Raw genomic sequence first — 16680 nt, 5'->3', positions numbered from 1 at the left:
ATAACCAAGCGATATATGTAGCTTAATAAATAGGCTAGGCCAATATTTATTGTGGTTGGAAAATAAAATTTATAATCCGGTGGTATTCATATTTATGCTATACATAGCCTACATAAATATGAAACTACTGCAATGAAAAACCCAAGATTTTTACAACCTGCTTGTGCACGATTATATTCAGCTTTGCGTTGCCATGTACCGTTTTACGGAAATAGCCACCGGTGACGGTAAATTCTGAGCTCTTAAAATTTTGCCATTGTTTATTATTACATTCGAGCTTACATTTGTGGTGTCACAGCCTTTCAGTGCATTTCAGAACTCAATAAATAAAACGAAAGTTGGAAGAAACTATCCTCATTAAAATGTTGTAGTGAGTTTGAACATGAGGTTTTAATAAGGATAGCTACGCAATATAGGTATTGAAACCAAGTTTGATGGAATTCATGCCAATTGCTAAATTACTATTAGGTCCCATTTTATTTGAAAACATTTGAAACTCCTGAATGATTGGTTTGAATTACTCAGTGACGGACCACCAGTGAAGGAAGATTCTGAGCTCTACGTAATTTCCAGAGTACTTATTTTCAAAATCGAGCTCAGGGTGTGACGTCACAGTAGATGCCCTTTAGAGTGCATTTCAAAATTAAATTTAAATGAAAAAATAAAAATAAAATAAAATTGTCCTGCTTTGGTGAGTATTCAGGCGAGTATTTCAAACAAAGAGCTTCAATAAGGATCCATATCAAGGCAAAATGAATACTGAAACCCAGCGCGAAGGGATTCATGGCAGAATCCAAGGGTATTTATTTTGCAAGTTTTTATGAAGTTATTATATATAAGGAATGGAGGAATGGTAAAAAAATCCAATCTTATGGCCCTTCCACACCAAGGCGGATTTTCCGCGCGATTAACAAACACGTGTTCTAATGAGTCTGTGCATACCAAAAGGCGAAATTTCGGATTAGTCCGTTTTGATGCGGAATTTTGCATGCGGAAAAATGTGCCTGACCAATCAGATACGGATTTAATTGTGTTCTACTATGACATAATAGAACGCAAAGCAGAGGGGTAAAAACCTGGCAAAAATGGGTGAGCAATTAATAAACCTTGTCAGCCAATACCCGACCTTTATACGACAAAAGTTGGCAAGATTATATCGACACCGAGCTGAAGGACAATATATGGGCTGGGATAGCTTGACGACTCCGGAAAAGTGGTAATGGTTGCCTAACAACGTGTAAACATAGTGAATATTAGCCAATCGCCTGCTGAGGTAGTGTCAGACTGTCTATGGTCAGAAGTAGCCTAGAGGCTACCAAGCTAGCTATGTTTCGGCGATTGTAGTATACAGGCATACATACAGGCATCAGTAGTTAGCGTCATCAACTTGGATGAGCTGATGAAACTCACCCTGCTGTCGCCTCCGCTCCAACAAGGGGTGAACCCAATACTTTCTTTTTTTGTTATTCACTAACATATCAATCACTATGAGATCTTCATCACTTGACGACATCTTTACTAATGAGGCCCTTTCACACCAAACAGGATTCAGATTGCGGTGCGGAAATGCGGGGAAAAAAGCGAATGCGAAAATTCCGCACACAAGGTGTCCACACCAGGTGCGGTGAGATTTTTTAAATATTTCGCGTTCTATTTCGCGCTGCTTTCGTGCCGTGACTGTCAGTCGCGAGAGTGTCATTAGTGTCATCAAGTGATGAAGATAACAAAAAAAGAAAGTATTGGGTTCACCCCTTGTTGGAGCGGAGGCGACAGCAGGGTGAGTTTCATCGGCTCATCCAAGAGCTGAAACTCTACAACGATCGATTCCGTCAGTATTTTCGGATGAGTGTGGCGGAGTACGAGGCGCTTCTTCTTATCCTTGCCCCTCACCTGAGGAGACAGCTCACCAATTACAGGGTGCCCATCGACCCAGAACAACGCCTGGCAGTGTGTCTGAGGTAAGGAATTTCTACACTTCGGTTGAAAATGTTACATTGGCCTACTTCCATTTACTGGACTATTGGACTAGACTTGTCTTTTATGATCTGACACTGTATTGTCTGGTTGTATTCGAGTTACTGATACTGTCTCACGACAGACGAAGTTGAAGATCATGAAGATTTAGATTTTGTCTTTGATTCAGCATTTGCACATGTTAAATCTGAATACCAGCTTCATCATTTGAAGTGGTGAACCCATTAGGGTCAAAAAAAGCTTTGCACAAAATATCTGCATTTTATTTTAATATTGGAAACACTGAGCAGAAGTACAGGTCCAAGCTTAGTAACATCCATTTGTGCATCCTTGTCAGACATAAACTATTGAAACAGTACAATTACACCCAGGTTCTCCAACCACTTATTGATGAGCTTAAGTCATTGTTTTCACAAGGTCTAAACTTTCAATTCAATGACAACACAGTCAGTGTCCGGGTTGTTCTCACCACTGTAGCAGCTGACAATCTTTCAGCCCATTCTTTGACAGGCTTCACCTGTTCTTTCAGCAGTGGTAGAGTGTGTCGTTTTTGCATGACACCCCAGCTAACACAGGATGTCGTCACGACGTCGCAGTAAGGTGATATATTGGTCACGGGTGACATGACCTTCTGACGACGTTGTGACGACGTAAGCTACATCTTATTCAAATAATGCGAATAAGTTATTCTTGGCAGTTGGTGGTTTTCAGTGAGAGAAATTAGCGAAGCATTTTAAGTGTTATTAATATTAGTTTTATAGTAGTATTTAGTAGTTTAATATATTATATAGTGTAGTAGTTTTTAATACAGTAAGTAAGTTGTTACATTTAGTGTTTTAGTATAGGTTTTTGTATTTTATAGCGTAGCTTAGTATAGTGGTTAACGTTATTATAGTGTTAGTGTTTTGTATATTTAGTATTGCAATAGTTTTAGTGTTGATAGTGTTTTTTATTGTAGTCTTATTCATGGGTACCATGTGACATCACTGTGTTTTACCGCCGCCATCTTTGTGTCCGGTCTCAGCTGCGCGCCACAACCAAAACGACCAGAGAAGACGAAGGAAGATCCACGATAAAGTTGATCAAATATGCCCGGGATATGTTGTGCTGTTGGCTGTGACAACAGTCGTCAGAGAAACCCCGGACTACAATTCTAATCGATCCCAAAGGAGTTAGATCGGCGAAATAAATGGTTGGCTTCAATCAGAAGGGACCAACGTCTAACTCCAGATTGTGCAGTCAACACTTTGTCTCCGGTAAATTTAGCTACGTTTGCCCTCAACTTAGCTAATTATTATTTTTATCTTTTAGCTCCCTTTGCCAGGAAAACGCTTACAAAAAATGTAAACATGGTTAACTTCAGTTGCCATATAATTAACGTTTGCAATGTCATGTCAGTCTCACATTTACAACTAATTGGGACCTACATTATTTACACTGTACCCATGTTAGGGTCCTGTGGTTAATGAATCATCCTCACCAAAGTTGTAAAAATACAACTGAATGCTTGTACCTACCTGTCCACGGCCCTATGTGGAAAAAAGTAATGGTTAGATTTATTACACTAATATTTGTTAAAAACAAAACTGTTATTAAACCCAATAGTTGTAAACCTACCCTTACTTACCTCTGCACTTAATTAAATAGACTGTACTTACCTGCAGTATATATGTGAATATGAGAGAAAAAGATGAAAGGGAAATTACCTTGCTCAGGTTGGTCAATATCTTGATAGTATGCACACATTTAATATTCTACCATTTTTGCCACTCTGTCTGCTTAGGAAGAAAAAATGACAACCCCATGAGCCCTGATTATGTACCAAGCCTGTTTGCACACACATCAGCTGGACAGCAACAGAAAAACATCTATGCCAGCAGTAGGTTTGAGCATACCCAGCAGATGAAACGCAAAAGGACTGAGACTTTGGCCGGAGCAGCGATGACACTGAGCATGAGTCTGTGGCCCCAACTAGCACCAGCGATGACTCCGAGCATGACAACACTATGGAAGTACGATACAGTCAACTATGAGATTCTGCTCTCATCGCTGTCTGGGATGGGTGTCACAGGTTCTGCACTCGCTTGGTTTTCCTCCTACCTCTCTGGTCGCTCCTACCAGGTGACTTGGAGGGGCGCACTCTCCGACCCTCAACCCCTATGAACTGAAGTCCCGCAGGGCTCGGTTCTTGGGCCTCTCCTCTTCTCGCTATACACCATGTCCCTTGGTTCTGTTATCTCTTCCCACGGCTTCTCTTATCACTCCTACGCTGATGACACCCAACTCTTCATTTCCTTCCCCCCCGACACCCAAATCACCACACAGATCTCTGCCTGCTTGGCTGATATCTCTGCGTGGATGACTTCCCATCACCTGAAGCTCAACCTTGCCAAAACTGAGCTTCTCTACATCCCTGCTAAGTCCTCTCCGTCAATCGACCTCTCACTGACTGTGGAGGACTTTGTAGTTTCCTCCTCCCGTACGGCAAAGAATCTTGGGGTGACTCTTGATAACTGCCTCTCCCTGGCTCCACAAGTATCCTCCACTGCCAGAACCTGCAGGTTCTTTCTGTATAATATACGCCGCATCCGTCATCTCCTGACGGAGAAAGCCATCCAGCTCCTAGTCCAGGCGCTCGTCATTTCCCGCCTGGATTACTGCAACTCCCTCCTAGCCAGTCTCCCAGCGTGCGCCATCAAGCCCTTCCAGCTGGTCCAGAATGCTGCAGCCCAGGTCGGCTCATGTCACCCCGCTTCTCATTGGCCTCCACTGGCTTCCTATTGCCGCACGCATCCGATTCAAGGCCCTAGTGTTGGCATTTCAGGCTGCTAAGGGGACTGCCCCACATTACATACAATCCCTGATCACTCCCTACTCCCCAGCTAGACCACTCCGGTCTGCCAGCTCTGGTCGCCTTACGGTTCCCTCTCTACGGGCACCTGGTGGTCGAGCTGCACGTTCACGCCTGTTTTCCGTTCTGGTTCCTCAGTGGTGGAATGACTTGCCTACCGCTGTCAGGACAGCAGAATCCCTCCCCCTATTTCGACGCAGACTCAAAACACAGCTCTTCAAACTCTACCTTAGTCCTCCCTCCTGATTTACCCCGCCCCCCCCTTCTGATACCCCATCCCTGTCTAACCCCACCCCCCCCCCCAAAAAAAAAAAACTAAAAAAAAATTGCACTTATGATGACGACTATATGTTTAGAACAGCAGTCCAGGTGTATTTTCCTAGTTCTGGATGTGATACTTTGACTTGTGGTAGAACCTATGCACTTGTAAGTCGCTTTGGATTAAAAGCGTCTGCCAAATGACTAAAATGTAAAGTACGGGCAGAATGCATGAAGGATGAGCACAATTACTCCCAAGCCATTCATAGCCCAGGCATCCTGAGACCATGCTCGAATGCAGCCTGCCAAGCTACAGTTGTGGCATTGACAAATGAGTGTGCACGACTTAGAGCAGAGGTTCATCATCTAAAGGAAAAAGTTGATGAGCTGTCTTTGAATGAAGAGACCTTTAAAGGAAATGATGACATGGTACAGGAACTCACAGGCCTTCCAAGCTATGCTAAATTAATGGTTCTCTTTACTTTCCTGTCAGGATTTCTGAAAGCTAGTCCAAGACTGACACCCTTTCATAGCTTTGTGTTCACCCTGATGAGATTGAATCTTAATTTACCTTTATTTTTTTTTGTATTTTTTTGTTTTTTTCATATGTCTAAGACAAGTGTTGTCAGAATATTTAATAATACATTAGATGTCATGTATGTTAGATTGTCATCACTTATATTTTGGCCATCAAAAGAACAAATTCAGATCAGTCTGCCCCTGTGTTTCAGGATAACTTTAGCAACTGCACTTCTATCATTGACTGTTTTGAAATATTCATAGAGAAGCCAAAGAACTTGAGAGCTCGTGCACAGACATACTCTCAGTACAAGCATCACAACACTGTAAAATATTTGCTTTCAATAACACCACAAGGTGTTATATCCTTTGTGTCAAACGGCTGGGGTGGACGAACAAGCGACAAGCACATCACAGAAAACTGTGGATATCTTGAGAAATTATCACCAGGAGATGTCATTCTTGCAGATAGAGGCTTCACTGTCAAAGATACGGTAGGCCTGTATTGTGCACAGTTGAAAATACCATCATTCACCAAAGGCAAGCAGCAACTGCATCCACTGGAACTAGAGGCAACAAGGGGACTTGCTGCCGTCAGGATCCATGTGGAAAGAGTCATCGGCCTGGTCAGGAACAAATACACCATCCTCCAGACAACTATCCCGCTGTCTCTCTGCCAAGCAGCCGCTCAAGGACAACCGACCTCCCTTGACAAGATGGTAACAGTTTGCTGTGCTCTCTGTAATATTTGCCCATCTGTGGTCCCCACAGAATAGACACAGTAGTTGCTTAGGAACAGTTATGAAAATGACAGACAAAATGTGTATTGGTTTTTAGTTTGTGTTTTATGAACAAGTGAACATCTAAATGTGTCATATTAAGAAATGTACAATAATATTAAATACTGATTAATTGGGAAAAAAAGGACAATTTTATTTCTTTAGTTTCTCTAGTTTGTTTGCTTCTTGCACTCTAAACATTTCCAAGTCTTTGGTACCCTGCTCAGCTTCAGACAAGACTTGTGGAAGTGTTTTCGCTTGCATTGCTCAGATGTGCAAGAGAGGACGTCTGTGTTACCAGTAGGCTTACCACAGTAACATCCCTCAGGTGACTTCTCAGAGGTTGCAGTGGCTGAGAGGCGTGGCACAGTAAACCATTTACCCAACAGCTCTGGTAGTATCCCTGTTCTAATGAAGTCAACCACCTTCAAATACGCATCATCAAAAAATGTGCCATCAAACAGGATACGCTGTATAAAAAGTTCTTGAGGTGTCCACACCACAAAATCACAGTACGTTACCTCTGCTACACGCATTTGAGCCTGCACTTGATACATGTAACTGTGATCTAGCTTTAGGCTCATCACATCTTCCTCAGTGACAGTCAGGCAGAACCGTGAGTCTTTGACACATTCACGTAGAGTGCGGTCTTTTGCACTGAAAGGACACTTAATTTCTAACACGCCACGCTCATGGCAAGCACAGGTCACCACACCATCGGGTGATGCACCAATCCATGGCAGCTCTGGGTTAATAAGCAGCCCTGATGCTGCAACGTTGAGGTCTGCATGGAGATCTTGCATCGCCATCAGGTACGACTCTCTGGCAGTGTCCTTGTTTTCTAGACCCCATCTGGCCATGTTATTTTGAACATTTTGGAGAACTCCAGACTACATACTGTAATTAGAATGTTAACCAGTTATCAATTGTATTATTCATGATGAAGTAGTGAACAAAAAGGCATTTTTTTTCCTGCTTCCTGAACTTTTATATTACCTGGACGCTTCAGTCGAAAACTGAGAGGAGCGAGGATAGCAAACTCTCTTAATCAGAGATGGTGATTTCTCTGTCCTGGCTGCCTCATGGAACGATGATGCAGTAACTCTTCCTGCTCTCTGATCAAACCACACTTTAGACTTTCTCTGTTCCCTGGTCTTCTCTTCAACTAACAAACACTCAAAAAAGAATTTTAACTATCAAAAGAGCTGTAATTCTCACAAATGAAGCAATTCTTAATGAACTCTGTGATGTTTATATATTGGAATTGTGACATTCTTGGCACTTGTTTTAACAAGACATTTGTTTTAACGAGAGCCATTCTCATTTATTACCTGCTCTGGTGTGAGATGCAGCTTCTCAAAGATCTTAGCACCCTCCTCCAGCAGTGCAGGCAAATCCATTTCAAGCCTGGTGCTTGCATACAGAGTGATCAGAGGTGTTGGCAGATCCAACTGTACAGTCTTGGGCATGTATCTGAGGGAATGGCCTTCGATGACTGACAGGATCGCACTTTTCTTGGGCTTTGCCTCTTGGTCTTCGCTTTGGTGGAGCTGTTCACAGAAGAACTTGAACTCATCAGCGGATGGTCTCATGTGCTGCAAATGGTCTTGAGTTTCTTGCTCTTGCTTAGCAAATATGTTAGACAGCTTATCATATTTAACTTTTTCATGCTAGGCTTTGTCCATGCGCATGGCTTCTCGGTGCATGTCTGTCCTTCTCTCTTGTCAACAGCAGCCAAAACTGTGAACATCAGTGCCGCAGCATGGGAACACACCTCTCCCAACCCTGCCATACATGTGCAATGTGCCATCACCACTGTCCCGATCTCCTGCACCACTATCCATGGACATGTTGCTTTTGTGTTCAGAGCCTGGGAATGATTGACCTGTTAAGTGAAAAATGCAGCACTTTATTATAATTTAGGGATGTTAGTGGTCAGCCAGTTAGTCACAAGATAAAAAATATTGTTCCACATTTTGTTGACAATGTTACTTGGTTAAATAATGGGAGCGATGTCATTATTTTAAACAAACTCAAGGAGGCGCAATTACGTAGTAGACTAGGCTATGCCTAGTTTCAGACCCGCAGCTGGTTGCCCTGCATTTCTGATCAGAGCGACCGAGAACTGTGTAAAGTCTAACGTTAATAGCCACATGTAAATGAAACGCACAAAGCCAAAGCAATCACTATCACTCTAGACTTAACCACCACCAAAATAACACGGTTGATGATTGTTGTTGAATTACTTAGGTTAATTGGTGACTCTAAAATGACCATATGTGTGAATGTGTGTAACTGTGTGCATGTGAGATCTCGTATCTCAATGGGACCTTTCTGGATAAATAAATAAAATACAAATACTTACATGTCCTGTGATCACAAATATGTTTTTTGTTTCCAGATGCCATATATTGGTGTCGTTGACCCATCCTGCAACTGAGTATTGATAGGCATCCGTACTCTTGAAAGCCTTAAGGCTGTCTCCGGTGTATGGGGATGGATTATGTATCAGATAAATGTAATGTCGGGGAAAGTAAGTTGGGGCAGACGCTTCGCAGATTTTAAGGGACAAAATAAAGTTAAAGGTAATAAATAAGGATCACAACCAATAATCGCCGTTTTTTCCAAATATCGCTTTCTTTCTGTCTCGCTTAGATGCGCTGTATTCGCTGCCATGACGGTCGAAAAGTGTCCGTTGGACACAAATATGGTGGCGGGCATTCCGGAAGTGACGTCTTTGGTACCCATGAATAGCAGGTTTTTGTATATATATTGTGTACATTTCTGATAGCGTCAGGAAAGGCTGACCATCAACATCAATTTCCCCCTGAAGACGATTTAAGGTGAGTATTTTTGTATGAAGTCATACTATTAATGGTAAGTATTTGCTGTTAATGCGGGTAGGAACACTTTAAAGTTAGCTGTCTCATGTTTCCCATTTGAATTACCTCAGCTAGCCTAATGGCTAAAACTTTAGCCGTTGGCTCTGAGGTAATTCAACTTAATCCAACGCGTTACTCGAACGAATTAACTAGCGAGCTGGGTGCAAATGTTAATATATCATCGATAGCTTTACGTTACTGACGGTGCAGATACGGCTCTTCAAGGCTGCTTTTCCTCTCACACATTAAATTAAATGAAGGCGATCCCGTTTCAGCGTCCCTACGTAGTTAACTAACAAGTCGTATTAGATTTTAGTCAACGATTTTACAGAGAATGTGACACTAAAATCATTAATCTACATGAAGCATACCCTTCTGTATGAGATAAACAACTTAGCACTTCCACAAATTCCTCTTATCCGCATTAAAGTGAATCCGCTCTCTTCAGGTGGTTTTTGTCTGATTCTAAAAACAGTACATGTGAATCCTGGGAAATGGAAACGCCTGAGTCCAATCAGTTCTGACGTAGCTAACTTTTAAGTCACATGACTGAGCTGTTTCCGTCCCAAAATTTACCCATGAAAACAGCATTTTAAGCTGGAAGTCTAGATAGGCTTACAGCTAAGCATGCATTTATGCTTCCATTTAGGTGCAGAAGAACCAAACCAATGATGATCATTGGAAGCATTATTCCAATAATCGTCAAACATTACTCTAGTATAAAAGTATTATAATATTAACCATCAAAGATCAGTTAATCCCAGCAAGCAATCTGATGGCCTACATCACATTATCACTTGGAGTTAGATTAATGCAATGAAACAAATAGGCTGATCATTTTTATTTTGTGAATCTCTTTTAAGAATGGAAAACAAATGAAAAGTGGCAAGGAGAGAATACATTAGGCGATGGGGGGCAGCAAAGAGTTTACTTCGGGGCTTTCATCCCCTTGTGCCCAGCGACACTACATGAATCAGGATTTGATTACAAAATATGCAACAGTATTTACAGATAGTCTATACAAGAAGCAACATTATTTACAATATGAAAGTATGTAGGTATGTGAAAGTGTGTGACGGTATGTAAATATGTGTATACACTATATTGTGTCTATGTGTGTGTATGTGTGTGTGTGCATGAGATGGGCAGAATGTGTGACTTGGTCGGGGCCCTGGTGAGATCTGTATTTACAGTCCCAGTAATAGTATGTGAACATACTATTGACTGCAAAAGGAAGAACAGTTTTACTCAGTCCAAAGGAGAGATTTGTTATTATTGCCATATCAAAACACACACTTGCTGTGTCATCTTTGTGTTTGCCTTAGGATGAGTGAGGAAAGACGGGAGAGAGCTAGAATATATCTTAAGACTTGCAGGTCTGCAAGAAGATTGCTAAAAAGAAATTGGCATAGCTTCAGGTGTTCCTCATGATCAACCTCTGCCAGTTCCATCCCATGAAACAAGTTGAGATGGCGGATGATTCTCCTTCAGACATGGAGGAAGTCATTGACTTACCCTCTGAGGATATTAGTGAACAGTCTGTAGAGAACACGTGGGAAATGATTAATCACTTGAATGACACAACTCATACCTCAGACTTTGAAGATGACTTGGAAGTCAATGAGGGTGTGTCGTCATTGGCAGAGGAACTGGCTACAGGGACCAATGAGTGTCAAATCAAACTCAACGCAGTGGACAAATTGCTGAAGCTCTTACAAAATCATGGGCACAGTGAGCTGCCTACCACTGCCCGTACTCTGCTACAAACCCCCCGAAAGATTGATACTCAGAAAATATCAGGGATGGAGTATGTATGCTTTCCACTGCAGCAGAAACTGTTAGAAACATTAGATAAGTACCCACAGGAACAAACAGCCCACCTCAACACACTAAAACTGTCATTCAATGTCAATGGGCTTCCTCTGTTCAAAAGCTCTAGAACCAACATGTGGCCTGTCCTCTGCGCTGTGTTACTGGATCCAGTCAGCATTTTCCCCACAGCCTTAACATCTGGTGCTAGACGACCAACAGATCTAGATTTTTTGAACGAAACAGTTAGGGATTTGGGTCAACTTTTAGAACAGGGGCTTGAATACAGAGAGACAACAATCAAGGTTCAGTTGATTTGCTTTGCTTGTGATGCCCCAGCACGAGCAATGATTAAGAAAATTAAGCAATACTCGGGTTACTATGGCTGTGATCATTGTCAACAAAGGGGGGAGTGGCTGGGTAGAGTCACTTACCAGGAGACAGACAACCTGGAGTTAAGGACGGATGAGGCATTCAGAAGCCAGACACAGGCAGAACACCACAATGGCAAAACACCGCTGACCAACCTGCCTATTGACATGGTGCAATGTTTCCCGATCGACTACATGCACCAGGCCTGTCTTGGTGTCATGAAAAGGCTGCTCTTAATATGGACAAAAGGAGAGAGGAGGGTTGGAATGTCAGCACAACAAACCAATGAAGTAAGCAGCAGACTACTGAGTCTAAAGGACAGCATACCGTCCTGTTTCTCCCGGAAACCCAGGGGTCTGGATGAATTGGAGAGGTGGAAGGCTACTGAGTTCCGTCAGTTTCTGCTTTACACAGGGAAACTTGTGTTAAAGGGGATTGTTAAATGTTTTTGTACACTTCCTGACACTAAATGTAGCACTGGCAATCTTAGTTTGCCCTGACCTTGCAAAGGAGCATTCTCCCTACGCACACAACCTTCTCCAATACTTTGTTGTGAAAGGAAGAGCACTCTATGGGAAGGAGTTCCTAGTGTACAATACACATTCTTTGTTGCACATGGCAACTATGGCAACTGCTTTTAAGGGTCTGGATAATTGCAGTTGTTTCATGTTTGAGAATTACCTTCAGACTCTCAAGAAGAAGGTCAGGTCAGGGAGGAATCCTCTTGCTCAGGTGGCCATGAGACTGGAGGAGTACAAGATGGAAAAACTGACAACAAAAGAAAAACACATGTCAAAACAAGACAAAGACAGGGCATTTGTCCTTAAAGAGGAAGTCTGCTGTACAGTGATTGGAGACACAGATAGAGAAGACTCTTTGCAGGGTATACAACAAGCCTACCCCATTGTTTGAGAAACCATGCAGCTCCTATCTAGTTGGTGTGTACAAGTACATCACTGCACACTCAGTAACCAGGTTGATTCCCAAACGTGATCTGAAGACAAGAGCAATTAAAACAGTAAAAGGAGACAAGACAATATTCATGACAGTGCTGCATCAGCTTTAATTCTCCACCCTCACTGCTGACATGATGCTACCTTACTCTACGTTCAACATCCTCTTAATGGGTAGTTATTGTTTGAGTTCTAGACAAAGTACTTTATTCTCTCATAGTGAAAAGTAAATTGTGGATTTTTTTTGAAAGTATAAAAATTCTTCTTTAGAACGGTGAATACTTTTTATAGCCACTGTAAGAGGTGGTGTGACTGAATGATGTGTGTCCATTTGCAATGAAACTTAAATATTTACTAACTTACATTATTATTGTTTCTTTCTTGTCATCTGCAGCATGTATTGTATAGTTGAGTTTCTGGCTGAAGGGACTGTGGAAATGGTTCCAGATATCTGGATAAAAAAGGAGAATGAGGTAAAGTGTTCTCTTATTATGTCATCTTAAAAGTATTTGAAATATACTGTAATTTGTTTATGTTAATCTTTCTGTAACCTCCCTATATGCAGGGGGTGTACAGCTATTGGCCACCATCAAAAGCATCCAAAAGGGTGCAAAGAAGAGAGCTTCCTGATGAAGAGAATTGGACACTTCACAGGGTCAGGGTGTTTGCTACAACAGGTACCAAAATGTGTTACTGAATGGTTAGCATTTTAAAAGTACACTGAGAAAAAAGTAAGTAGCTGACAACTATCATTATTTCATGAAATTATCTTGGATCCTTAGATGACTATGATAAGGCCAGGAAATGGTCAAAGAAAGCAGAAGAAGGGTCTGCTGTGGAAAGTTCAGGTGCAAGTCTTGGCAAAAGAAAGCTTGTGCCAAATTCCAGATACAACTCCAGTGAAGAAGGTATGTAACAAATAATCATGTAGACTTTCTAGATTTTATACAATAAGACGTTGTCACGACGTCGCCAGTACATACCAGATACGTCTCCACAAGGTCCGATAACGACGTCGCCAGAACGGATCTGGGACTTTCATGGTCACGTCTCAGCGACGTCGCTCTACCACGTCATCACGACTAATAACGACCAATAACAGACGTCCTGACGACGTCGCCACGACGTCCTGTGTTAGCTGGGTATTGGGTTCACCCCTTGTTGGAGTGGAGGCGACAGCAGGGTGAGTTTCATCGGCTCATCCAAGAGCTGAAACTCTACAACGATAGGTTCCGTCAGTATTTTCGGATGAGTGTGGCGGAGTACGAGGCGCTTCTTCTTATCCTTGCCCCTCACCTGGGGAGACAGCTCACCAATTACAGGGTGCCCATCGACCCAGAACAACGCCTGGCAGTGTGTCTGAGGTAAGGAATTTCTACACTTGTTACATTGTCCTACTTCCATTTACTGGACTATTGGACTAGACTTGTCTTTTATGATCTGACGCTGTATTGTCTGGTTGTATTCGAGTTACTGATACTGTCTCACGACAGACGAAGTTGAAGATCATGAAGATTTAGATTTTGTCTTTGATTCAGCATTTGCACATGTTAAATCTGAATACCAGCTTCATCATTTGAAGTGGTGAACCCATTAGGGTCAAAAAAAGCTTTGCACAAAATATGTATGAAGATGGTCTTCCTTGTGTGACAAGGCGAGTTAGACTCGCAGTAATTGGGGTGGGGGGAGTGGCACCGGCAGGATCTCATCTGTTGAACCAATCTCTTGGCTCCCTACCTTTTAAATATTTTTCCTTTCTCTTCCTGTGATCTCTCTGATTGATTTCCTGTTTCCTGTCTCGTCCTCTCCTCATGTCTGCCTGCCTTACCACGAGAGGTAAGAGAACATCTATTCTGTTTTCCCCCTGATAATATTGCGTGCATTAGGAGCACCGCAGACTAACACAATGCTTTGGTTGCAGCTTGCTGTCCGTTGTCTGTTGGGTAATTCGTTGCGATTTAGCTGTGTCCCCTGATTTCGGTAGGTGGGCTATATTTCTATAGCTGTAATTACTTGGCATTCATCAACAGTAATGTTATATTCTCTTCTAATTCATTTATTAACATGCGTCTGTTTGCGGAGTCTTCTCCGAAACACGGAAGTAAGAACTCGCGCAGCTTAGAATTCCATGGATTGTTTGGTAATGTACCGTTTTGCTGTATGTATATTCTGATTCGATTTTAATTATAACATACCAGATTAACAGTGACTTTCTTCACTTTGTAGGTGCAACAGTCACTGCTGTTTTGCCTCGGTGTTTTATTTGAAGTTCGTTTGGTTGCGCTTGTCAGGCAGGCGGAACCCGCCTGCTGTCGAGCACGTTCGCTAGTGTCCCGTGTTGCACGGCTATAGACTAGTTGTTGGCCGGACGACCTAAGGTGCGCGTGGTGTGTAGCCTATATTACACCTTCGTGCCTGGAGTCTTCTTGGTGTGGCTTCTTAGAGGCGCACTTGTACTTTTCTATTTTCTTTATTTTCATGTATTGAAGCAACTGGTATAGGTAGGCTGTAGTTAGGTTATTCCTTGGACTTTTAGGACTTGTCTCTTGTTGTATGGTGGGCTCGGTGCTGATTGGTGGCGGGGTTAGTCAATGGGGGTACCCTCCTCACATGTTAGTGTGTAAGTGTTAATGGCACCTGAATCACATATAGTATCACGTTGTTTGCAGTAAGGCTTGCTGTGAGAGAGCACTGGGTTGCAACTACACATTGGGAGCCCTGAAGGTCAGTATGCCCCATCCCATCAGCATCGTCACCCACCATCCTTAACCTTTACATCAGTCTACTTTATCCCTATTTATTCTGGTAAAATTGATGTTCAAAATAAATATATTTTTATATGAATATGAGCATTTGTCTTAACCTCATTATTGCCTTCCAGCATCAGAATTGATTTAATAAAGTAATTGCATTTAACTTAGACCACGTCTCTGTCTTGTTATTATCAAACTGTAGAGGGGGCCTCTGTTATATTGTGTGACTGGGCGTACTTTAGGTTGAACCTTACATTTATGCACCCGGTTACACTCGCAGATGAGGCATTTCCTCTTCGGAGGAACCTCTTGAGGCCCTACCCTGGCCAACATCTGGGGAAAGAGAGGAGGATCTTTAACCATCGGCTATCCTATGCAAGACGGATGATAGAGTGCTCCTTTGGAATTCTTTCCACCCAGTGGAGGTTCTTGGAGTGTCCCCAGAGGTTGCGGAGTGCGTAGTGAAGGCCACCTGTATCCTCCACAACTTCCTGCACTGGGATTGTGACGGAGAAGATGTCCCCCGCACTACAACCATGCCAGCAGAGTCACAGGGTGCAGTGCAGAGCATCCCCAGGGTCGGCAGCAACAACGCCTCCAGAGAAGCAGCTGCAGTGAGAGAGACCTTCACCAGCTACTTCTACTCCTCTCCAGATGGTCAAGTGCCTTGGCAGGACAGCATCCTCTGAGCCCTACAACTCCCCGCCCCCCTGCTCCTTACCATCGGCAGCAAACCAGCTACTACACACATCCATACCCTATACATCTAGTGATAATAATAATCAAATAAAATATCTAAACTTATTTATTTTGTGCGTAGTTAATTCAGGTGTTCATATAAAAAAGGTCAAATACAGTGTGGCAATACATTTTTTATTGTTGAACTGATTGTGAGTTCCAATGCAGCCAAGAAAGTAAAAACTGATGAAAACAAGTGAAAAATGTTTTGTATTTGAAATATTAGGATAGAGAAAAGAAAAGAAAAAAATGTGTGTGTGTGTGTCTACATCTCCCTAAACTCCACATCATATAGCACTTGTAGAAAACGCATACGAACTTGCGCCTTCTTTTGATTGGTAAGCCTCCGAACAGAGGGCACCAGACTCATCATAAAATATTCATCTTCATTGTTGTGGCCCTCTCCCTACAGTGAGGCTCAAGGAACCCCAGAATGCCCATGTACTTCCACTTCTTATGTGAGGTGGCCATGGCTCCACTTCTCTTCCTCTCCATCTCTAATTTTCTTTCCTTTAAATATTTGTCCCTGAGGTATTTCCATTTTTTTTTTTGCAGTCGTCAGCTGTTGATATAAGATTATGTACGTTAGCTAGCTACTAATTCACATAACTAACACAAGGTAAACAGCAAGCTAACATCAACCTAACAAGAGCATACAAACTGACAGTTGGCTAAACTCTGACAGTTAGTAGCTAACGTTAGCTAGCTAGCATAACTACAAGGTAAACAGCAAGCTAACATCAACCCAACAAGAGAATACAATTAATAATTCTCACCTGAAACACCCAAAAT

At 42.4% G+C, this 16680-nt stretch overlaps 2 long non-coding RNA genes across 2 annotated transcripts; one reads left to right on the top strand and one right to left on the bottom strand.

Moving 5' to 3' along the window:
* Nucleotides 1–7764: 7764 nt before the first annotated feature.
* On the bottom strand, nt 7765–9725 carry LOC133109355 (uncharacterized). The gene is made up of 3 exons (XR_009704726.1): nt 9635–9725; nt 8747–8851; nt 7765–8266 (listed from the first exon to the last, which is right to left on the bottom strand). It is a non-coding gene; the product is annotated as an uncharacterized LOC133109355 (long non-coding RNA).
* Nucleotides 9183–13059, top strand: LOC133109356 (uncharacterized). Its single transcript, XR_009704727.1, has 3 exons — nt 9183–9224; nt 12792–12870; nt 12963–13059. It is a non-coding gene; the product is annotated as an uncharacterized LOC133109356 (long non-coding RNA).
* Nucleotides 13060–16680: the final 3621 nt, after the last annotated feature.

This window comes from Conger conger, chromosome 14, assembly GCF_963514075.1.
Source record: "Conger conger chromosome 14, fConCon1.1, whole genome shotgun sequence".
Taxonomy (NCBI): Eukaryota; Metazoa; Chordata; class Actinopteri; order Anguilliformes; family Congridae; genus Conger; species Conger conger.
Note: the sequence above shows the minus strand (reverse complement) of the source record. Positions and strands in the feature narration are given on the sequence as shown.